At 34.9% G+C, this 25,435-nt stretch overlaps 4 long non-coding RNA genes across 4 annotated transcripts; 1 reads left to right on the top strand and 3 right to left on the bottom strand.

Moving 5' to 3' along the window:
• Positions 1-1,774: 1,774 nt before the first annotated feature.
• On the bottom strand, positions 1,775-8,951 carry LOC145553746 (uncharacterized). The gene is made up of 2 exons (XR_014089781.1): positions 8,733-8,951; positions 1,775-3,356 (listed from the first exon to the last, which is right to left on the bottom strand). It is a non-coding gene; the product is annotated as an uncharacterized LOC145553746 (long non-coding RNA).
• On the bottom strand, positions 6,115-7,787 carry LOC145553745 (uncharacterized). The gene is made up of 3 exons (XR_014089780.1): positions 7,600-7,787; positions 7,176-7,247; positions 6,115-6,249 (listed from the first exon to the last, which is right to left on the bottom strand). It is a non-coding gene; the product is annotated as an uncharacterized LOC145553745 (long non-coding RNA).
• Positions 8,952-10,054: 1,103 nt separating the features above from the next.
• Positions 10,055-12,993, top strand: LOC145553750 (uncharacterized). Its single transcript, XR_014089787.1, has 3 exons — positions 10,055-10,339; positions 12,720-12,799; positions 12,916-12,993. It is a non-coding gene; the product is annotated as an uncharacterized LOC145553750 (long non-coding RNA).
• Positions 11,056-15,047, bottom strand: LOC145553738 (uncharacterized). Its single transcript, XR_014089771.1, has 2 exons — positions 14,359-15,047; positions 11,056-12,974 (listed from the first exon to the last, which is right to left on the bottom strand). It is a non-coding gene; the product is annotated as an uncharacterized LOC145553738 (long non-coding RNA).
• Between the last annotated feature and the right edge of the window lie 10,388 nt (positions 15,048-25,435).

A 25,435-nucleotide genomic window follows, 5' to 3' on the forward strand; every position in this document is an offset into this window, starting at 1 on the left:
GTTAATGAAAAAGCTAAATTATTTATTTAACCACATTTTTTATTTATTTCACTCTTTTTCTTCATTTTTTGATTTATTTTACTCATTTTTTATTTATTTCACCCATTTATTTATTTAATTTTGGCTGAAATGGCTCTCCATAGAAAGGGTTATTATGTGGAATTTCACAATGGACCACACAAATAACATTCTACTTTGTACTTGAGAAAATCAACTATTTTACTAAGAACAAGCTTGATGAATTTTGGGTGATTTGGTCTGTCTTTTACACTTGGCTGTGCCAAAATGATATCCAACTCGATGGGTGGAAAAAGGATTGGTTATAAGGTCAAATGGTGAGTCAAACTGATGTTTACGTTGTTTAGTCTATTAAGGGTCTGCTACAAAACCCCCTTTTTTATCTATTCCCCTCCCCAGTGTGTATGTCCTTTAGGTTTTTGTCTGGTCTAGATCTACTTTTTAAGTATTTGTAAGTGAATATATGTATGTTTCTTGTTCTCTTGTTAAAATCAATAAGAATACATAAAAAATATATATATACACAAAATATATTTTTTTCAAATATCTGACTAAACTAAAATGGGTCATGTGAGCACAACAATGTATATTTTCTTGGTGTTTGCTCAAAAGTTTTTGTATTTTAAACACTGTAGTCGGTGGATGACGCCTGTAAAATCCTTTGTCCAGGAGCATAGCTCAATACATTATAATAGCTTAAAACAATTAAAGAAATACTAAAATTATATACTATGACAATTAAGTATAAGTAGTCATATAAATAATTATAAAAGTATAAATAAATGTTGGTTAATTTATGTTATTCTCTAGTTTTTTTCTTCTTTTTATTCCCAAGTTGTTTGTCCCAACCATGTTGTGGTTGTGACAAGCCACATCATGGTTTGTCACAACCACAAACAACTGGTTGTGACAACCAGTTTTTACAAGGTTTTGTAAAAACTGACAATTTACAAAACTTTGATGAAATTTTGTGAAATAAAAACTTAATTTTGGTTTACTGTAAAGATTTCATGAACCTGATGAGCTACAACATGGCCTCATTCAGAATAACATCATATAAATTGAGGTAGTTTGGCATTTCGTCAACTCCGTCAGATGTCAACTCAATCAGTTTTTGTGACTCTGTGAAATTGTCAAATCTCACTTAAATGTAAAATACATTTTAATGTATTTTACATAAATTGAATTACTTTACATGTACCAAGTTTTTCAGTTTACTCACTAGTTTGTCACCACCTTTAGTTCTGTGTCAACTCCGTCAGATGGATTTTTTGTTTTAAATATTTAGTTTCTTGAGAAGCATTTGTCGGTAAAATGAGTAAAAATATCACTAATAGGGTCATTAAAAATCATTCTATATTTTTGTCAGGTGGTGATGAAAACGTTCTAGGTCAGGTCGATTGAAAGCGTTTTTTTTTTTAATGTTGCAACTGGGAGCCTGTAACTTAGCATCTTTACATTGTCATATGATTGAGAAACAAAAATATATATTTGGACTAGAAACTAGACCAAAAATATTTAGAAAGATTGAGTTTTTCTTCTAACTTCACCTTGGTGTTTCCTACCATGTGCAGTCCTCCGTCTTCTCCTTTGGGGTTTTATGATTGTCGGTTTTCATGTTATTGCCTTATCGCCACCTTGTGGATCCTTCGATCATTACATGTAAAGAGATCTCATACAGTGGCAATTCATTTTGGAAAACTTCAAATCTTTTCATAGTAATAATAGAAGACAGTTGCAGCAGAAAACAGAAAAATACAAAACAAAAAAACACTTTTATTATAAGTGTATTAAGGTCAACAACACCCACCCACTCTTTCTCTATACAGAATAGAAAAATACAAATCAAGTCCAATTTTGAGAGAATGTTCTGGAAGGGAGTCCATGTCCGGTCAAACTCTGTTAGTGCATGAAATAGTCAGTGGGCTCCAAAGCCACTTCAGCTATCAGCATCAGTTCTGGCTCTCCTCAGGGCTGTGTGCTGAGCCCTCTGCTCTTCACATTGTACATAAACAGGATGTTAATAACATACAGTTGATCAGTATTGTTTTTGATACAGAATATGCCAGGAAAACAAAACAAAGCATCTCTGAAGGAAAATGTGTCGTGGTTGCACATCTCCAAGAATCCAAATGTGAAGATCCAAATGATCACATTTAACAAATACAACAACTTTCAACTTTTCAAGTTTTATAGACATGAAACCCCTCCAGTCTTTCATTCTAGTGTTAAACCAAAACCATTCAATAGTGAACCTCAACATAGAACGTGTGGAAAATACTGCTATGGCTTTTCACCTGTGTGACGCCTCATGTGGTGAGTTACACCAACTTTGTGACGAAAACTTTTTCCACAGCTCCCACAAGAAAACGGCTTTTCACCAGTGTGAATCATCATGTGGCAAGTTAACTCCCGTTTTCGACAAAAGCTTTTTCTACAACTCCCACATGAAAACGGCTTTTCACCAGTGTGAATCATCATGTGGTAAGTTAACTCCTGTTTTCGACTAAAGCTTTTTCTACAACTCCCACATGAAAACGGCTTTTCACCAGTGTGAATCATCATGTGGCAAGTTAACTCCTGTTTTCTCCTAAAACTTTTTCCACAATTCCCACATGAAAACGGCTTTTCACCAGTGTGAATCATCATGTGCTGATTTAAATTCTGTTTTTGACTAAAACTTTTTCCACAGCTCCCACATGAAAACGGCTTTTCACCAGTGTGAATCATCATGTGGTGAGTTAACTCCTGTTTTTGACTGAAACTTTTTCCACACATCACACATGAAAACGGTTTTTCACCTGTGTGAATCATCATGTGCTGAGTTAAATTCTGTTTTCGACTAAAACTTTTCCCACAACTTCCACATGAAAACGGTTTTTCACCTGTGTGAATCATCATGTGCCGAGTTAAATTCTGTTTTCGACTGAAACTTTTTCCACACTTCACACATGAAAACAGGTTTTGAACTGTATGAGTTCTCATGTGAGCATCAAAAACAGATTTTAAAGCGAAACGCTTTTTACAGATGGCACATGAGAAAAGTTTTCTTCTTTCCTGATTTTGCTTCTCGGCTCCAGCAGCTTCCTTTAAGAGGACTTGGTTCCTGTTTGGTTCTGATTCAGTTTGGTGTGTTTGCTCATCAACAGGAACCAACATGCAGGTATCAGTCTCCTGTTTTAATTCAATCTGTTCTTCACCCTGACTGCAGTAAACTTCTTTCTCTTCCACTTTTATCTGATGGTCTTCTTTCTCTTCCTGGTCTTGTTTTGCCTGCAGAGGTTCCAACTCCTCCTGGTCCAGAGTCGATCTTCTCTCTTGGTTAAACTGCAGGGAACCTGGAGAAGAAAACAGAGAAAAAGAGTTATTAACTTTATTGAAGTAGGTAGGAGAAATCTTTCATTGTTTAAAACAGAAATCAACAAAAAAAAAAAAACACTTTAAAATTCAAAAGCGTAGACAGAGAGACAGATCAGTCGTCACATCCAGCTGACATTTGGATAATTCTCATATGAATGGATTTTAAAAACATATTTTATCGCAAAATTAATTGTAGTAGGGATTATTGTTTATATTTAACAGTAAATTGCATTATGTCAATATGTTATTTATTTGTATTGCTCTGAATTATATAAAAAAATAATTTTAGTCACTTTATATCTTTGGGGTTTATTTACAAACATGAGTTTATTTGTAGGTTAATAGTTGTTTAGTTTTTGTTCCTTTGTTATTTACTTTTCTAAGTTAAACAGGAAGAACTGTGGGTCCATTTTCCATCACTATAGGGACTGGTATTGGACCAGCATGCACTGGGTTGGGCCTCTAGGTTTTGACCAGAGCAGCAGAGGAAACAATGAAAAGTAGTGATGATGAGATGAAGCTTCATGAAGCCCTGAGGAACTCCATCCAATCACTGGACTCCTGAGCCGATGCACCGCTGTGCTTCATATGCTCCACTGGGACATCAATATATGTAAAATAGGCAAAACAACATGAACATGAATAAATAAACAAGTAAAAAATGTTTGATTCTGATATATAAATTCTGATCAATCTGGTTGTGTAAATCAATGGCTGGATCAAAAAGAAAACGGGAAAAACAGGAGAGATGGTTGTGATTGGCTTGTTATTCGCTACGTCACCAGAGTCAACGATTTATTACAAAATATAAAAACTAACTGTGCTCGAGTTTAGGTGAGTTCTTATGGAGTGAAAATAGTCTCAAAATATCTGTGTGTGCGTAACAGGATTTGTGTGTGCGTAAAAAGATTTGTGCGTGTGTTAAAAAATCTATGTGTGTGTAATACTCGATTTGTAAAACTTAAAATCAAAATAAACCTTCTCCTACGCCTATACATGTTGATAAAGTACACACAAATCACCTGGTACACATACACAAAACTGCATTTACACACAAATCTGGTTACGAGTGCACAACTATTTTTGAGACTCATTTCACGCTTCGGGGAAGCTCCAAGATTTGTGTGTAGATGGTGCGTTTACATGCTAGTAAAAGCTGGGACATCTGAGTTTTGCTCGGAGTCTTGCGTTTTTATCCTCTGACGTTTCTCACTGTGCTTGTGCCGAAGTGGCAAATACGTTAGTTCGCTGGAAAACAGTATATCTCAGCACTTCCTTATAATATCCTAAAATTATTTATAGACATATTGTGCGTTTTTGAACGGCACAGGAGACTAAGTGGTCTGAAAAAGGACCACTGGGTGGCGGGATGGTTCGCTGGCCGGAAAAATAGCCCGGCAAACCCAGAAGCAAGACGGAGCGTCCGGTGATCTGTCCTCTGAAGTAAGTAGGAGCTAAACCTCCAGGCTTTGCTCTCCGATTATAATGAGACATGGAGTAATTAGAAATGATTTCAGATTACATTTTAAATGTCTGGTATTTTGATACTCTGCCCTCCTGTTTCTGTTAGCTGGAGCTAATGTTTACGTCAGCTATGCTACGTTAGCTGTTGGGAGCTGAGTCCGTGGATTTTTGTTCTCTCACTCTGCAGTTTGAGACTTTAATCCATAAAAATTATCTGTGTGGTTCTTTCAGTTTCTGTTTTGTCCTAAAGGTTCCAATCAAATTCTTAAGTCGTGTTGCTGACTGATATTTGTATATATGGTTTGTGAGACATTTTGATTTGCCTTTTACTTTATTCACTAAGTGAATAAAATTAAATGAAATAAATTACCTTTTGGTTCTAGTTTATTGACTTTCTATGTGTATAAATAACATTTTAGATTTATCTCTACACAGGACAAAACGGCTGACTGATGGATTGATTCTGGTGTCATTTCACTTTCTGGAGCATCAGGATCTTTCAGATCTCATCTTCTGATCCGATGGAGCTGCTGCAGGAACACACTGATCCTCTAACAGGATCCTCAGATCCAGACATTGATATCTGGTGTCCTGCAACATTTAGATACGTCCTGGTCCAGCATGCCTGAATTAAATGGCTGCTTAGGACAGTCAAGTTGTCCAGAGTCCTGCCTCTGACCTCATGATTTGACTCAGGTGTGTTAAAGAAGAGACATCTAAAAGTTGGAGGACCCTGACCCTTATGAAATGGAGTTAATGCCCTGCTGTACAATTGTCATTCAGTCGTAATCGCATTTACTTGCATACAGTGGAAACTTTACCTGTGTGGAGGTAGATGAGGAGCATTCATAGTGTCTTTACTTTAAAACCATTTTGGTTTCCATTTGTTGAAAGTAAATTACAAACATTTAGCCATAGTTGACCACTGCTTTATGACAGAAAAAAAGTTTGATGTCACAAATATATAATTTTAATAGAAGCATCATTCAAGTTATACTGTAGAAAGAAGATGACAGAAGTGTTTCCTGAATTAACTTTAATGTTCATTTCACTGAACAGAAAGGACAGATTAAATATTTAAGATTGCAACAAATCTGTTGAATCTTTAACAAAATAGGTTCAGAGTAACATGGGTGGCTTCACAGCTACCTAAAGTTATCAATGAAATGTCTTCAAACTTAATGGATGTTCAAATATTGACTATAATCAATTAACAAGAAAACACCATTAAGATGTGTATTCAAAGAAGACCAAGGCCAGTCTGCACAGATTGAGGAGACACCATAACATCTACCAACAGAGCAGGTTAACTACTGTAGTTTGAAAGGCGTCTTGGTCCAGTCGACGGCTCAGTGTGAAACTTCAGGTTTTGGTGTTGAACCTCCCAGAATCTCAGCTGCTGATTGTCTGAAGATGCAGAGAAAAGTTAAAAAAAACTATATGTTGATTTTCCTGATCAGCTGATGACAGACCTGACTGTGACATAACATTACCTGAATCCTCACAATGTATGTAGAAATGTTTCTTTTTATATTTATCAAATGTTTTACATTAAATGTTTTGCTGTAAAGGCTATTTTTGCAGTGGTGCTATAAATGCATAAAATATTTATTTTCTTAAGTATGTGTTTATTAGCTGTCAATTGTGTCAAAATATCAATTGAGAAAGAAATTTACTGCTTGTGAAAATCTAAACCATCTGAATATATTTTACCATCTACATTAATCAACTTGAAATGAAGACGAACAGGAACAGCAGGCTTGTCCTGTTTGCAGACGAGGTATATATTTCTTTAAGGGCCCATGAAATGGGGTCCAGACACAAACACAGTTTAATCTGAAGATTCTGGAGGATGTGTGAACAGGTCTGTCACTGTGAAACATTTTACTGTACAAGTTATTCCTAAGCTCTCAACAAACAATAATATAGTTCGTTTGAGGTCATTTTTAAGTTATATAATGGTAATGACGAAATAATAATGCAAGAACACATTCTCAAAGGTCTTTAGACTTTAAATTATAATGAACATTTAACACTGGAACTGGAAGACATTTTAAATATCCAGAATAAATAAAATTAATGAATTTTGAAGTCTTTATAAACAAAATTTATTTTCAATATAAGGTCTAACCGAGACCAAAGTACCAAACTGAAGACTTTTATTATCCAGTTTTTGGTAGAGAGGAAAAAAAGAGAAACAATAAATCATGCCAATGGAAATTATTGACTTTGTTTTAATTTATCATCTGATTAATTGATTATTTTAACAGGCCTATGTGTGAACATTAGACTAAATGCTTAAGTATGTTGAAAAGTCAACATAAATGACGTACCTTTCAGTTTGTTCTGGTGAATAAAGCCTAGCAGCAGATGATGTTCCTGCAGGTCCAGCTCTACCTTCATTACTGCTGAAGCAACAAAATGCGGTTTCAGTGATGATGACCAACATCCACAAATGACATAATCTGAAGATGCTTGCCGACTTCAGCATCACAAAACTAGATCAACCTGGGCTAAAGTTAAGACTGAAGACAGATTATCAAACTGCAGAGTGAGAGAACAAAAATCCACGGACTCAGCTCCCAACAGCTAACGTAGCATAGCTGACGTAAACATTAGCTCCAGCTAACAGAAACATATGAGGAGGGCAGAGTATCAAAATACCAGACATTTAAAATGTAATCTGAAATCATTTCTAATTACTCCATGTCTCATTATAATCGGAGAGCAAAGCCTGGAGGTTTAGCTCCTACTTACTTCAGAGGACAGATCACCGGACGCTCCGTCTTGCTTCTGGGTTTGCCGGGCTATTTTTCCGGCCAGCGAACCATCCCGCCACCCAGTGGTCCTTTTTCAGACCACTTAGTCTCCTGTACCGTTCAAAAACGCACAATATGTCTATAAATAATTTTAGGATATTATAAGGAAGTGCCGAGATATACCGTTTTCCAGCGAACTAACAAATTTGCCACTTCGGCACAAGCACTGAGGACGTCAGAGGATAAAAACGCAAGACTCCGAGCAAAACTCAGATGTCCCAGCTTTTACTAGCATGTAAACGCACCATCCACACACAAATCTTGGAGCTTCCCAGAAGCGTGAAATGAGTCTCAAAAATAGTTGTGCACTCGTAACCGGATTTGTGTGTAAATGCAGTTTTGTGTATGTGTACCAGGTGATTTGTGTGTATTTTATCAACATGTATAGGCGTAGGAGAAGGTTTATTTTATTTTTAAGTTTTACAAATCGAGTATTACACACACATAGATATTTTAAACACACACACAGATATTTTAAACACACACACAGATATTTTGAGACTATTTTCCCTCCATAAGGTCTGTTTTATATGCTTCATAAAATTTATCATGGATTAATCGACACACCTCTAATGAAAAGTTTGACCAAATTTGTTAAGCAAACAATGTTTGACCACTGTTATTTGCTTAACAAACTGGAAAAAAATAAACTATAAAAACAATCTTCAAGGTTTTTGGATATTAAACTTTTATCTACATACGAAGCATCACCTCAGTGTAGCGGTGGCTTCTTGATTGGACTTTTATAGAATATTTAGTTTGACAAACACATTATAAAATTTACAGCTACTAACACCACTATTAATATTTTATGTTGCCTGCTTTACTAACCTGGCGCTGCATTGTTCACATTTCTCCTGTTTTCTGAAGTAAGTCTCAGTAGTTAAAGGAGAGGAATAAAAAATGTCATTTTCTCTCTACATAAATAAGCCATTGTCACAGCGTAATATTCATGTCTGCGTTCTAACATGTTAACAAAAATATTTACACGGGAAAAGAACATTTACTAAAATGATCCTCATACAGAAAGGTGCAGACATTAACCTTCGTCCAAACGCTGGTGTTTCCTACCTATTCGGTGTAAGATTATCTGGGGGATCCGGGAGAAATCCAGCAGTCTGCGCTGATCATCCATCTCTTCCTCTGACTTGACGATTATTTCTTTAAACTCTGAATGTTGCTTCAGCAGCAGTTAACAGGAGCTTTTTGATAAACTCGTCAAAACTGGACAGAAGATAGTTTTCAGAGAAACAATCCAACATTCAACACAACAGACCACGTGCAGTCCTCTTTGTCTTCTTTTTTCCAGGTTTATGATTGTCGGTTTTCATGTTATTGCTTTACCGCCACCTTGTGGATCCTTGGATCATTACATGTAAAGAGTTCTCATACAGTGACAATTCATTTTGGAAAACGTTAAATCTTTTCATAGTAATAATAGAAGACAGTTGCAGCAGAAAAGAGAAAAATACAACTAAAAAAACAACAAAAAAACCCCCACTAAATTATTGATGACAACCATAATTTCTAAAATAAAGATCAATGTAAGCATATTAGAAATATATATTAAATGTAGTTATTTTTTATTTATTCATAAAACTTTTCATTCAGGTGTGTTGAACCAGAATCAAATCTAAAAGTTGCAAAACAACGACCCTTGAAGACTGGAGTTTGACACTTTAAATGTGTTAACAGTCATACATTTTATCAACAGTCTTCAATATGCACAGCAAAAAATTTAAAATCAGTGATTCTTGAGAATAGGGATCAAACAGGTCCTATGGATAAAGCACAAAATTTGAATAAAATATACACAAAATCTTATTTTTTTCAAATATATAACTAAATTAACCTGGCTCATGTGAGCACAAAAAAGTAAAGGGAACACTCAAATAACACATCCTAGATCTGAATGAATGAAATATAATTGCCAATAATTTCCATCTGTTGTCTATTCCATTTGCACAACTGCACGTGAAATTGATTGTCAATCAGCGTTGCTTCCTAAGTGGACAGTTTGATTTCACAGAAGTTTGATTTACTTGGAGTTATATTGTGTTGTTTAAGTGTTCCCTTTATTTTTTTTAGCAGTATATATTTTCCTGGTGTTTGCTGAATATTTTCTTATTGTAAACACTGTAGTCGGTGGATGATGCCTGTAAAATCCCTTGTCCCGGAAAAGAACTCAATACATTATAACAGCTTAAAACAATTAAAGAAATACTAGAATTATATGACAATTAAGTATAAGTAATCATATAAATAATTATAAAAGTATCAATAAATTGAATTAAAAGTCATGTTTATATATTTTCCAATTCCATTGAAATTTGTCCTTAGTTTTTGTCAACACCGTCAGAAATGAAAAGAATGTATAATAAAAAATAAAAAAAAATCAGGCATTATTGGGGGGCACCAGAACTTCTGAGGACCCCATGGCTACTTCCTTTCTCTTCCTTCGCTAAGAGGGCTAGTTAGCTCTGGTTAGCTTATGTAAGTGGTTCCCAAACTTTTTCTCCTGCGCCCTCCCAGTGGTTTCCAAATATTTTCTAGGCCCCCCCTATGGATTACAAAAGGCTGTCTGGTTGAACGACGTGTGAGGGGGGGAGAGAGGGTTCTTAGAGACTCCCTGTCCCTGTCCCTAGAGGCGTGGGGTGAGGAGGGGGCGCAAAATGAATGTACGTAGCTGAACACATAGACATTAATAGGTAGACGCCTCATGGAGCGGGCCGGCCCGTTGCTGCGATACGTAACAGCGTCTGCCATATTGAATGTGGCATCTCTGCCAGTAAGCCAATACAAGTGAATGGACCGAACTTTATAAAGTGCCTTTCTACAAAGTATTTTAAGTTAATACCTGCCATTGACACATTTTCTAACACACATTAATAGATTTGGCAATCAAAGAAATTGGTGAAGACAGAATTTTTTACTTTTAATGTCATTATTTAATTGTTTGGGGGCATTTTTGAATAAAAAGCACAATGTTTTATTTGATAGAAATGACACTGATAATTTTTATATTGAAATTGATGGACACACTTTTACAGCGTTTTATTAAAGAATATATTTATGTAATTCCATAATTTAATGAACATATAACATTTCAAGACAAATAATTTTCCTGTATTTATTTTTTATACGTTATTGAGAAATTACTTTTGATTTATAAATCAGTCATTATCAAACATTAAACTACATATTTTTCTTACCTTTTACAGAGAAAAAATATTTATTACAGTATGTCAACTCTGCTATTGACAGCAGAGTGAAAATAATTCTAACAGAATAAATAATTTTTATTTCATTACATAAGTGACATAAGCATATTTTGTATGTAGATATATCTGAATATAAAAGTATCTGATATATATCTGAAAATGCACAATTAGTGTATAACAGCACATTGGAATTTTTATTATAAGTGTATTAAGATCAACAACATCCACCCACCCACTCTTTCTCTATACAGGATAGAATAATACCAATCAGTCCCTCAAGTCCAGTCTTGTGAGAATGTTCTGGAAGGGAGTCCATGTCCGGTCAAACTCAGTTAGTGCATGAAATAGTCAGTGGGCTCCAAAGCCACTTCAGCTATCAGCATCAGTTCTGGCTCTCCTCAGGGCTGTGTGCTGAGCCCTCTGCTCTTCACATTGTACATAAACAGGATGTTAATAACATACAGTTGATCAGTATTGTTTTTGATACAGAATATGCCAGGAAAAGAAAACAAAGCATCTCTGAAGGAAAATGTGTCGTGGTTGCACATCTCCAAGAATCCAAATGTGAAGATCCAAGTGATCACATTTAACAAATACAACTTTCAGCTTTATAAACATGAAACCCCTCCAGTCTTTCATTCTAGTGTTAAACCAAATGAATTGAATAGTGAACCTCAACATAGGACACATATGGATAATACTTCTATGGATTTTCACCTGTGTGACGCCTCGTGGTGAGTTAAACTAACTTTGTGACGAAAACTTTTTCCACAGGTCTCACATGAAAACGGCTTTTCACCTGTGTGACGCCTCATGTGGTGAGTTAAACTAACTTTGTGACGAAACGTTTTTCCACAACTCCCACATGAAAACGGCTTTTCACCTGCATGAATCATCATGTGGCGAGTTAAACTACCATTCTGACAAAAACTTTTTCCACAGCTCCCACATGAAAATGGCTTTTCACCACTGTGAATCATCATGTGCTGAGTTAAACTCTGGTTTTGACTAAAACTTTTTCCACAGATTACACATGAAAACGGCTTTTCACCGGTGTGAATAATTATGTGCTGAGTTAACTCCTGTGTTCCCCTAAAACTTTTTCCACAGCTCCCACAAAAAAACGGTTTTTCACCTGTGTGAATCATCATGTGCCGAGTTAAACTAACTTTGTGACGAAAATTTTTTCCACAGCTCCCACATGAAAACGGCTTTTCACCAGTGTGACGCCTCATGTGAAGAGTTAACTCCTGTTTTCCCCTAAAACCTTTTCCACAGATCCTGCATGAAAACGGCTTTTCACCAGTGTGAATCCTCATGTGCCGAGTTAAATCCTTTTTTAGACTAAAACTTTTTCCACAACTGCCACATGAAAACGGCTTTTCACCAGTGTGAATCATCATGTGCAGAGTTAAAGTTGGTTTTCGACTAAAACTTTTTCCACAGTTCACACATAAAAAAGGCTTTTCACCAGTGTGAATCGTCATATGCTGAGTTAAAGTTGGTTTTTGATTAAAACTTTTTCCACAGATCCTACATGAAAACGGCTTTTCACCAGAGTGAATCATCATGTGTCTAGTTAACCTATCATTTCTTCTAAAACTTTTTCCACAGCTCCCACATGAAAACGGTTTTTCACCAGTGTGAATCATCATGTGCTGATTTAACTTCTGTTTTTGACTGAAACTTTTTCCACACTTCACACATGAAAACAGGTTTTCAACCGTATGAGTTCTCATGTGATCATCAAAAACATATTTTAAAGCGAAACACTTTTTACAGATAGCACATGAGAAAAGTTTTCTTCTTTCCTGATTTTGCTTCTCGGCTCCAGCAGCTTCCTTTAAGAGGACTTGGTTCCTGTTTGGTTCTGATTCAGTTTGGTGTGTTTGCTCATCAACAAGAACCAACATGCAGGTATCAGTCTCCTGTTTTAATTCAATCTGTTCTTCACCCTGACTGCAGTAAACTTCTTTCTCTTCCACTTTTATCTGATGATCTTCTTTCTCTTCCTGGTCTTGTTTTCCCTGCAGAGGTTCCAACTCCTCCTGGTCCAGAGTCGATCTTCTCTCTTGGTTAAACTGCAGGGAACCTGGAGAAGAAAACAGAGAAAAAGAGTTATTGTTAACTTTATTGAAGTAAGTAGGAGAAATCTTTCACTGTTTAAAACAAAAATAAAAAAAATAAAAAAACACTTGAAAATTCAAAAGCGTAGACAGAGAGACAGATCAGTCGTCACATCCTGCTGACATTTGGAGAATTCTCATATCAACGGATTTTAAAAAACATATTTTTTCGCAAAATTAATTGTAGTAGGGATTATTGTTTATATTTAACAGTAAATTGCATTATGTCAATATGTTATTTGTATTACTCTAAATTACATAAAAATTTAATTTTAGTCCACTTTATTTGTAGGTTAATAGTTGTTTAGTTTTTGTCCTTTGTTATTTACTTTTCCAATTTAAACAGCAAGAACTGTGGGTCCATTTTCCGTCACTATAGGGACTGGTATTGGACCAGCATGCACTGGGTTGGGCCTCTAGGTTTTGATCAGAGCAGCAGAGGAGACAATGAAAAGTAGTGATGATGAGATGAAGCTTCATGAAGCCCTGAGGAACTCCATCCAATCACTGGACTCCTGAGCCGATGCACCGCTGTGCTTCATATGCTCCACTGGGACATCAAGTGGACAATATATGTGAAATAGGCAAAACAACATGAAGCCTTACAATAAATAAACAAGTAAAAAATGTTTGTGATTCTGATATATAAACTCTGTTAATCTGGTTGCATTAAAAAATGGCTGGATCAAAAAGAAAACGGGAAAAACAGGAGAGAGGGTTGTGATTGGCTTGTTATCCGCTACGTCACCAGAGACAACGATTTATTACAAAAAATAAAAACTAACTGCTCGGGTTTAGGTGAGTTCTCCTTTTTATATGCTTCATAAAATTTATCATGGATTAATCGACACACCACTAATGAAAAGTTTGACCAAATTTGTTAAGGAAATAACAATGTTTGACCATTGTTATTTACTTGTCAAACTGGAAAAAATAAACTATAAAAACAATCTTCAAGGTTTTTGGATATTAAACTTTTATCTACATACGAAGCATCACCTCAGTGTAGCGGTGGCTTCTTGATTGGACTTTTATAGAAATTTGGTTTGACAAACACATTATAAAATTTACAGCTACTAACACCACTATTAATATTTTATGTTTTACTAAACTTGCGCTTCGTTGTTCACATTTCTCCTGTTTTCTGAAGTAAGTCTCAGTAGTTAAAGGAGAGGAATAAAAAATGTCATTTTCTCTCTACATAAATAAGCCATTGTCACAGCGTAATATTCATGTCTGCGTTCTAATATGTTAATAAAATATCTATACGGGAAAAGAACATTTACTAAAATGATCCTCATACAGAAAGGTGCAGACATTAACCTTCGTCCAAACGCTGGTGTTTCCTACCTAATGGGTGGAAGATTATTTTGGGGGTCCGGGAGAAATCCAGCAGTCTGCGCTGATCATCCATCTCTTCCTCTGACTTGACGATTATTTCTTTAAACTCTGAATGTTGCTTCAGCAGCAGTTAACAGGAGCTTTTTGATAAACTCGTTAAAACTGGACAGAAGATAGTTTTCAGAGAAACAATCCAACATTCAACACAACAAACCACTTACAGGCCTCTTTGTCTTCTTCTGTTCTATTATCGCGGATTGCAAGCAACTTTAAGGTGCATACCGCCACCTACTGTACAAGAGTGTGTAGCAACATTTCTTTACATCTATTAAATTCTATTTATTAATCTTTTGAAGAAAAATAAATAATACTTTTCTTAATCTATAAATATCCATTATGTTTCCTAATGTTCCTTTAATACTCAATGTTTGACCTGTCCTTCCAGCCATTCTTTTTAGATTCTCCCTTTCAGATTCATATGTTCTACAGTTCATTAATACATGTTCTACATTTTCTTTCTCTCCACATCCTTCACACTTATCATTACTTTTCTTCCCTATTAAATATTATGTGTCATTTAAATTGGTATGGCCTGTTTTTAATCTGGTCATAATTATTTCTTCCCTTCTGTTTCTCTCATTAATATTTCTAATTAATACTGACTTTTGTACTTTATATAATCTTCTCCCTTTCTTATCTTCATTCCAACTTTTTTTTTTTTTGCCATTTTTCCACCAGATTGGTGATCTGATAGTCTTTTAGAGATGCGAGTTTCAAACTGGTGTATTTATTCCTATTCCCACACATATTTAGATTTTTAGAACCATCTGAATACATTTTGAGGTAGTTAGAATATGATTTTCTTAAATATACATCAGTCTTTACCCCTATTTCATTTAAATTCCAGTCGTTTTTCATTTTAAGAAGTCTCATGTCTACATTAACCTCAGGAATAGCCATGGAGGAATAACACTAATTGGATTAAACTGAGCTATTTTCTTATCCTCTACTCCATACATTTTGGTCAATTTACTTATCATCCATCCAAATCCATTACTCTGGAACTTTGCATATTCCTAACAGTTTTGTAATATAATTAATGTTACATTCTCTTCTTCATTACTTTAAATTTTTATCCAATATACTAAAGCTAATTTTATTCTTATCATTTCCAGCGGAGTTTCTCCAGTCTCTATTAGAAGAGCATTAATCCATCCATATGGCCCCATCATCTGCATATAATGCATAGTTTATACATTTATCAGTATCAGAAAAAAATTTCATTTATCATTATATTAAATAAGATTGGACTAATTGCACTACCTTGAGGTATCCCATTTTCCACATTAAACTCTTTTGAATAATCATTCCCAATCTTAACTCTTATTTTTCTATCCAGCAAAAATTTGCTATCCAATTATACATCGTTCCACTAATTCCCATCTGATTTTTTTAAGTAGTCCTTCTCTCCACAGTGAATCATATGCATTTTCTTTATCAAAGAATGCTATAATCATTACCTCCTTCATTTTTAAAGCTTTCTCTACGTCATTACTTACTCTGGTTAGAGCATCCATTGTTGTTCTCCCTGTTCTAAAACCACACTGGTATCCATTCATTAGTTTCTTAAGCTCAAGAACATATCCTAATCTACTGACTATTATTTTCTCCATCCATTTACTTAAATGAGAAGTTAAAGCTGTTGGTCTATAATTATTTGGACTGCTAGGATTTTCCCTGGTTTATTAAACAGAAGTATTATTGCCCTTTTCCAGCTATTTGGTATTAAACCTTCATTCCATATTTTATTAAAGAATTGTAATATAAATTTCAATGTTAATTCTGGAACCTGTCAAAACATAGCATAACATAATTGATCCTCTCCTGGAGCTGAGTATCCTGTCCCTTTCAGTACTGTTTTCATTTCTTTTATGGTTATATTCATAATGTTGACATGTATTTTTGACATTTTTCCAAAATATTTTTATAATTTCCAGGTTTTTGTATTTCCTGCTGTCTATGAGTGTCTGTAAGATGTTCACCACTGTGAACTGCAGCAAATGTCTCCTCTAATAAATCTGCCTTATCTTTATCTAAAACTAATATTTCCTGTCCTCAGACCAATGCTGGCATTTTAACATCATTCCTTTTCCCCCGTCATTTTCCTAAACATTGACCAAACGTTCTGCAATTTTATTTCTGAACCTATTGAGGAACAATATTCTCTCCATGTTTTCTTTTTAGCTTCTTTAATAATTTTGCAAGCCATTGCTCTTTTCTTTTTATATTCAATAAGGTTTTCGGTTGTTAAATTTTTCTGTAATATTTTAAATGCTTTGTTACGTTCTGCTGTACTGCATTCATCATTCCACCAAGGAACTGCTTTTTTCTTACCTTTAACTTTGATTTTTGGGATACTAGAATTAGCAACATTTAAAATGTGTTCTGTTATCTGACATTCTTCAATGTTACCTTTTAATGTAACCATATGGCTGTTTTTTTTCACAATTGATTAAAAATTTTAGCCAATTAGTTTTATTGAAGCACCATCTTGTTAATATTAAATTTTGCTGCCTATTTACACTGTCATTAATTATTGTACTCACTAGAAAATGATCACTCCCTAATGTAGACTTCCTGTTAATATATCATCCATTCCATATATATCATAAAATGACCTTTTAGAATCAAATCTAAAAGTTGCAACTCCAAAACCGACAATCATAAAGCCCCAAAGGAGCTTGGGAGTGGAGCGGTGGTGCTTTACCGCCACCTTGTGGATCCTTCGATCATTACATGTAAAGAGTTCTCATACAGTGGCAATTCATTTAGGAAAACTTAAAATCTTTTCATAGTAATAATAGAAGACAGTTGCAGCAGAAACGAGAAAAATACTACTAAAACAAACAAAAAAACCACTAAATTATTGACGACAACCATAATTTCTGAAATAAAGATCAATGTATGTATATTAGTAATGCATATTAAATGTAATTATTTTTATGCATTAATAAAACTTTTCATTTAGGTGTGTTGAGCCAGAATCAAATCTAAAAGTTGCAAAACAACGACCCTTATCAACAGGCACAAAACAGGTCCTATGGATAAAGCACAAAATTTGAATAAAATATACAAAAAATATAATTTTTTCAAATATCTAACTAAACTATTATTAATTATATGATAATTAAATTGTATATAAATTGTCAATAAATTGAATTAAAAATCATTTTTTATTTTCCAATTCCATTAAAAGTTGTCCCTAGTTTTTGTCAACACCGTCACAAATGAAAAAATAAAAATAAATCAGGCATTATTGGGGGGCACCAGAACTTCTGAGGACCCCATGACCACTTCCCTTCTCTTCCTTTGCTGAGAGGGCTAGTTAGCTCCGGTTAGCTTATGTTATTCTTTAGTTTTTTCTTCTTTTTATTCCTAAATTGTTTGTCACAACCATGATGTGTCAACACCATAACTGACAATTTACAAAACTTTGATGAAATTTTGTGAAATAAAAGCTTAATTTTGGTAAAATGTAAAGATTTCATGGACCTGATGAGCTACAATATGGCCTCCTTCAGAATAACATCATATAAATTGAGGTAGTTTGGCATTTCGTCAACTCAGTCAGATGTCAACTGCATCAGATTTTTTGTGACTCTTTCAGTGAAATTGTTGTCAAATCTCACTTAAACGTGCAATTAATTCATTTTAATGTATTTTACATAAATTGCATTACTTTACATGTACCAAGTTTTTCATTTTACTCACTAGTTTGTCATCACCTTCAGTTCTGTGTCAACTCCGTCATGCAGTGTCAACTCCGTCAGATGGATTTTTTGTTGTTTTTTGTTTTAATATTTATTTTGTTTCTTGAGAAGCATTTGTCGTTAAAATGAGTAAAAATATCACTAATTGGGTAATTAAAAATTATTTTATATTTATTTTTGTCAGATGGTGATGACAGCGTTGTAGGTCAAGTCGATTAAAAGTGTAATTTTTTTTTTAAAAATTGCAACTTGGAGCCTGTACCTTAGCATCTTTACATTTCCAAAACATTTGTCATATTTGCATACATAAGGTTGAGAAATAACAAAAAAATATTGGAAAATTAAAACCCATTTTGTCCCTACTCTCAAGAATCACTGAAATGCATCATGAAGCTTTCTGATTCAAATGATCCCTAAGATCTGTATGTTGAGTCACATGGAGGTTAATACCGATGGCCGATAAGCTCCAGTGATGTAATAACTCAACTGTGACCGCAGCTGCAGGTGGTGGTGAACTTTTACATCACCCTATTTTACTCATTTGTTATTGTCAGGATTTATAGTTACACTGGGTTTCAAAGAATAATGTCTTTTTAAAAGATCAGACGCACAAATAAATAAATAAATGAATAAAACTCTCAGTATGTTATCACTTTACCATATTGAATCAGTTAATTTCTGCTGATATTTGATTCTCGTCAAGCACTTTTCACCAGGAAGAGGCAAAGGCAGGCGGAGAAAAGGTAAAACTAAGATTGTTTGGGTTTCTTTTCATCAACTGCCTCTTATTTACATGCTTAAGATCCTGCTAATAAGGTTTGTTTCTAAAGTGTTTTGGTTTAAACAGGTCTTTAATAGGGTGGTGGTAATATTTTAAATTGTATAAAATTAAAATTTGAGGGACAAATTGCTTTGCATGTTTGTAGAACTGTAATTAGACTTTCTCTGACTGGATTTCTGACAAAATGTTTATATTTTGCTGGCACTGATTATGCAGAGTAAATATGGATATTTCTGACCCTGAGAGATAATAATGAGTTTTCCAAAGCAGCTTTCATAGAACAACAAAGAACATTAGCTCATATTTGTACACATTGCATTGCTTTTTTTAATTTAAAGAAGCATTTGTTTACATTTGCAAAACACTGTGTTTATATTTATGTCCGTCTGAAACAGTTGCATGTTGTGCAGAGTGTAAGCACTGAAAGGAAATATTGCTGTACATCAGACGGCTGATGATGCAGATGGTTTTCTGAACAGCAGCTAATAATTCAGTGCTACGTCAGAGATCTGATGTTGGTGCAATCTTACAGATATTTGTTTCCCCGTAATTTTGGTCATTTTATATTAAAATGTCTTCAGGGGACTTTTTCCATGGAGTGACTTCGGTTATGTATTAAACACAGGCTGTCCAATAAGTTATTAATTTAAGAATAAAAATATTTAGTCAGGGCCTGATCTCCAAATAGTACAACAGGCACAGAAAATTAGTACGACAAAGTTTGTGTACAGACAAAAAGTCTCATTTTAACATAAACTGTGTGTCATTTTGGTAAAAACATATTTATTCTTCATTTAGTGAAGTAACTCAAAGAGTGTAGTAAGTAGCCAGAAATATTTAAGAGTAGCAGTATTCATAATATTACTCAAGTAAAAGGTTCTCCATCTTTTTTTCAACTAAATGTAACTTGAGTAAATGTAATATACAACTGAGTCACAGCCAAAAAACGTAACATCTTTTTATAGTCATAATAGAAGACAGCTGCAGCAGAAAAGAGAAAAATACAACTAAGACAAAAGACACCAAATTATTGAAGACAATAATAATCCACCATGCTTTCTTACATTTTCCATAAACATGTTTATTTATTCACAAAACCTTTACTTGGGTAGAGTTAAACTGGTTAATATAATCTGAAACAAATAACAGCATCAGTTACAATCTCATTTTGTTTTGAAGAGAAACCTTATCAGATAATTTTTTGTATGTAGATGTATCTGAGAATGCACAATTAGTGCATAACAGCACATTGTATTTTTTATTCTAAGTGTGTTAAGATCAACAACATCCACCCACCCACTCTTTCTCTATACAGGATAGAATAATACTAATCAAGTCCAGTCTTGTGAGAATGTTCTGGAAGGGAGTCCATGTCCAGTAAAACTCTGTTAGTGCATGAAATAGTCAGTGGGCTCCAAAGCCACTTCAGCTATCAGCATCAGTTCTGGCTCTCCTCAGGGCTGTGTGCTGAGCCCTCTGCTCTTCACATTGTACATAAACAGGATGTTAATAACATACAGTTGATCAGTATTGTTTTTGATACAGAATATGCCAGGAAAACAAAACAAAGCATCTCTGAAGGAAAATGTGTCGTGGTTGCACATCTCCAAGAATCCAAATGTGAAGATACAAATGATCATATTTAACAAATACAACTTTCAACTTTTCAAGTTTTATAGACATGAAACCCCTCCAGTCTTTCATTCCAGTGTTAAACCAAAACCATTCAATAGTGAACCTCAACATAGGACATGTATGGAAAATACTTCTATGGCTTTTCACCTGTGTGACGCCTCATGTGGCGAGTTAAACTAACTTTGTTACGAAAACTTTTTCCACAGCTCCCACATGAAAACGGCTTTTCACCAGTGTGAATCATCATGTGATCATGTGCCGAGTTAAATCATGTTTTAGACTAAAACCTTTTCCACAACTCCCACATAAAAACGGCTTTTCACCAGTGTGAATCATCATGTGGTACGTTAAATCCTGTTTTCGACTAAAACTTTTTCCACAGCTCCCACATGAAAACGGCTTTTCACCAGTGTGATTCATCATGTGCCAAGTTAAATCCTGTTTTCGACCAAAACGTTTTCCACAGCTCCCACATGAAAACGGTTTTTCACCAGTGTGAATCATCATGTGGTAAGTTAAACAATGTTTTCGACTAAAACTTTTTCCACAACTCCCACATGAAAACGGCTTTTCACCAGTGTGAATCATCATGTGCCGAGTTAAACACTGTTTTAGTCTAAAACTTTTTCCACAACTTCCACATGAAAACGGTTTTTCACCAGTGTGAATCATCATGTGCTGAGTTAAATCCCGTTTTCGACTAAAACTTTTTCCACACTTCACACATGAAAACAGGTTTTGAACTGTATGAGTTCTCATGTGATCATCAAAAACAGATTTTAAAGAGATACGCTTTTTACAGATGGCACATGAGAAAAGTTTTCTTCTTTCCTGATTTTGCTTCTCAGCTCCAGCAGCTTCCTTTAAGAGGACTTGGTTCCTGTTTGGTTCTGATTCAGTTTGGTGTGTTTGCTCATCAACAGGAACCAACATGCAGGTATCAGTCTCCTGTTTTAATTCAATCTGTTCTTCTCCCTGACTGCAGTAAACTTCTTTCTCTTCCTGGTCTTGTTTTCCCTGCAGAGGTTCCAACTCCTCCTGGTCCAGAGTCGATCTTCTCTCTTGGTTAAACTGCAGGGAACCTGGAGGACAAAACAGAGAAAAAGAGTTATTAACTTTATTTAAGTAAGTAGGAGAAATCTTTCATTCTTTAAAACAGAAATAAAAAAATAAAAAAACACTTTAAATTTCAAAAGCGTAGACAGAGAGACAGATCAGTCGTCACAGCCAGCTGACATTTGGAGAATTCTCAAATGAACGGATTTTAAAATCATATTTTATTGCAAAATTAATTGTAGAAGGGATTATTGTTGATATTTGACAGTAAACTGCATTTTGTCAAGATGTTATTTGTATTACTCTGAATTCTTCTATTCGGTGTTTGTTAGCTTCTTGGCGCAGCTGCGTTCTCCAGCCACTGGTAGCTAAAATCACGATACCCTCACTGTGTATCCCTCTGAAAAATGAACCCATTTAAATAAAGAAATAAAGAAATCCCTCCATGGGTGATACCACGATAGAGAGCGTTCATTTTATAGCGTTAACACCGGAGCTGTAAGTGGTCCAGTATGAAACGGGGTGATAGAACAACACAGCACTTTTAAATTTCAATAATCAGAATGCAGAAATTGTTTCCGTTGTTTTAAAAGGTTTATGTCAGTCTGCCTTTTCCTCATCGATACGCTTCCCGACCGCCCTGCACCTTAGGGGCTTAAAAAAAAAAGACGCGCACATTGCGCAAAACTCTGAAACAGGAGAAGCAGGACATAAACGGAGCGACGAACTAGATGTGAAATATGGCATAAAAACAGAGAATCCGACGCTGAACAGTGAAAAATCAACACATGATGTGAAACACATGACGATTAGGAGGCGCAGCAGGTGATGAGTGAATATTATTCGTCTTATATTATTCGTCTTATAATGGATCTAGCAAGAGGAAAGAAACTAAAGTGGACATAGCAATAAACCAAGAGAGGATAAAACGAATCAAATGAAACTAAATGGAAATGAATGAAGAACAAAATGCAAGAATAAACTAAGAAACTAAAGTAAATACAGAGGAATAAACTGGTATGGCAAGACCTTTCGAGCAATAATTAATACAGAGACAGTATGGCAAAAATAAACAGACACTATTTCCAGATAAAAGGTAAAATAATATTGTTGAAATGTTATGGGTTTGTTGAGACCACATCTAGTACTGAGAATAAATATATCTTACAGACCATAACAGTAAAGAACTGATCACTTATTTATGTTTTTATTAAGAACCAGATTTGTTCTTTGTAATTTCTGTCCAGTAAAACTATTAATCTATAATCAATAGACATGTCTACATAAAGATATGATCCATGTTTCTGTCTCATATTTGTATGGCATTAAAAGGACTTGGAACTTGTGTTTTTCCACTGAAAGCTCTGGTTTGCACAATAAATGCCATGTGGGAGAAATTTTATGGATAATACTCTGATGTCCCATTCTCCTGAAGGCAGCACAGAGCTGCACCACCAGAAACTGACAGAAATACTGAAGAGAAGAAGAGTTATGATTAATGTAGTTGCAGTTCTATCCATGTTTTAATGTTGCAGAGCTCAGTCATTTGCAAATAGTTCAAAGTTTAAACTGGCATGTTGTTCATCTTTTATCTGGTCATTTTGTGCAAAATTTAACAACTAGACAATGGCACAAAATAAGAATATTTTTTCCACTCTGATTGACTGCTGTTAGGCCTACAAATTTTAAGTTGAATGTTCATTTATTGCATTTTTCGTAGACACCTGTGAAAATAATTTTTATTCCCATGGCTTTTTTGTTCTCTGGGAAATTATTTTTGATGATAAATACAGAAACAAGCATAAAAATCAAAACATGTGCAATAGTGATAGTAATATTAATGATAAAATAATGGTCAGTGCAAAGTAGCCTGCAAATTCTTTGGTGGGGGGCGATGAGGGACCTGGATAAAGGCTAGGGGGGCGCTGGCCCAAAAAAGGTTGAGAAACACTGCTCTACATAAATAAGCCATTGGCACAGCGTAATATTCATGTCTGCGTTCTAACATGTTAACAAAATATTTATACGGGAAAAGAACATTTACTAAAATGATCCTCATACAGAAAGGTGCAGACATTAACCTTCGTCCAAACGCTGGTGTTTCCTACCTATTCGGTGTAAGATTATCTGGGGGGTCCGGGAGAAATCCAGCGGTCTGCGCTGATCATCCATCTCTTCCTCTGACTTGACGATTATTTCTTTAAACTCTGAATGTTGCTTCAGCAGCAGTTAACGGGAGCTTTTTGATAAACTCGTTAAAACTGGACAGAAGATAGTTTTCAGAGAAACACTCAAACATTCAACACAACAGACCACGTGCAGTCCTCTTTGTCTTCTTCTTTCCAGGTTTATGATTGTCGGTTTTCATGTTATTGCTTTACCGCCACCTTGTGGATCCTTCGATCATTACATGTAAAGAGTTCTCATTCAGTGGCAATTCATTTTGGAAAACGTTAAATCTTTTCATAGTAATAATAGAAGACAGTTGCAGCAAAAAAGAGAAAAATACAACTAAAAAAAACCCACTAAATTATTGACGACAACCATAATTTCTAAAATAAAGATCAATGCAATGCAATGCAATGCAATGTATGTATGTATGTATGTATGTATGTATGTATGTATGTATGTATGTATGTATGTATGTATGTATGTATGTATGTATGTATGTATGTATGTATGTATGTATGTATATATGTATGTATAATAAATGTAATGTATATTAAATGTAATTATTTTTAGTCATTCATAAAACTTTTCATTCAGGTGTGTTGAGCCACAATCAAATCCAAAAGATGAAAAACAACGACCCTTGAAGACTGGAGTTTGACTCTTTAAATGAGTTAATGTTTAGTTATATATACATATTTATGAAATAAAAACAGGGCAATGTATTTTAATGCTCGATATTACCCATGAAATACCGTTCTCCTTGTTTTACAGTGGGGGAACCCTATCTGATGGCCATATTTCACCCATCAGATACCGTTCCCCCTATGTTAAAATCACCCATCAGATACCGTTCCCCTTGTTTTACAGTGGGGGAACGGTATCTGATGGCCATATTTCACCCATCAGATACCGTTCCCCCTATGTTAAAATTTCCCATCAGATACCGTTCCCCTTGTTTTACAGTGGGGGAACGGTATCTGATGGCCATATTTCACCCATCAGATACCGTTCCCCCTATGTTAAAATTACCCATCAGATACCGTTCCCCTTGTTTAACAGTGGGGGAACCCTATCTGATGGCCATATTTCGCCCATAAAATACCGTTGTTATATATATTATATTTATTATATTATATAGATATAATCAACCATGCTTTCTTACATTTTCCATAAACATATTTATTTATTTATTCACAAAACCTTTACTTGGGTAGAGTTAAACTGGTTAATATAATCTGAAACAATAGCATCAGTTACAATCTCATCTTGTTTTGAAGAGAAATCTTAGAGATTTTTTTTGTATGTAGATGTATCTGAGAATGCACAATTGGTGCATAACGGCACATTGTATTTTTTAGTTTTTTAGTAGTAGTGTGTTAAGGTCAACAACATCCACCCACCCACTCTTTCTCTATACAGGATAGAATAATATAAATCAGTCCCTCAAATCCAGTCTTGTGAGAATGTTCTGGAAGGGAGTCCATGTCCGGTCAAACTCTGTTAGTGCATGCATAGGCGTAGAGCCCCCCCCAATATTAGAGACAGCCACATTCGTCCCCCCCAATAATTTCACCGCAGTTGCGAAGAATTTTAAAATCTTCCACTTGCATGCTTTTATTTTGAAGGCGCACAACAGCGCATTCAGCAGAGCGCTTCCTCCCCCTCTGAACGA

Source organism: Poecilia reticulata, chromosome 11 (assembly GCF_904066995.2).
Source record: "Poecilia reticulata chromosome 11, P_reticulata-male-v2, whole genome shotgun sequence".
NCBI lineage: Eukaryota > Metazoa > Chordata > Actinopteri > Cyprinodontiformes > Poeciliidae > Poecilia > Poecilia reticulata.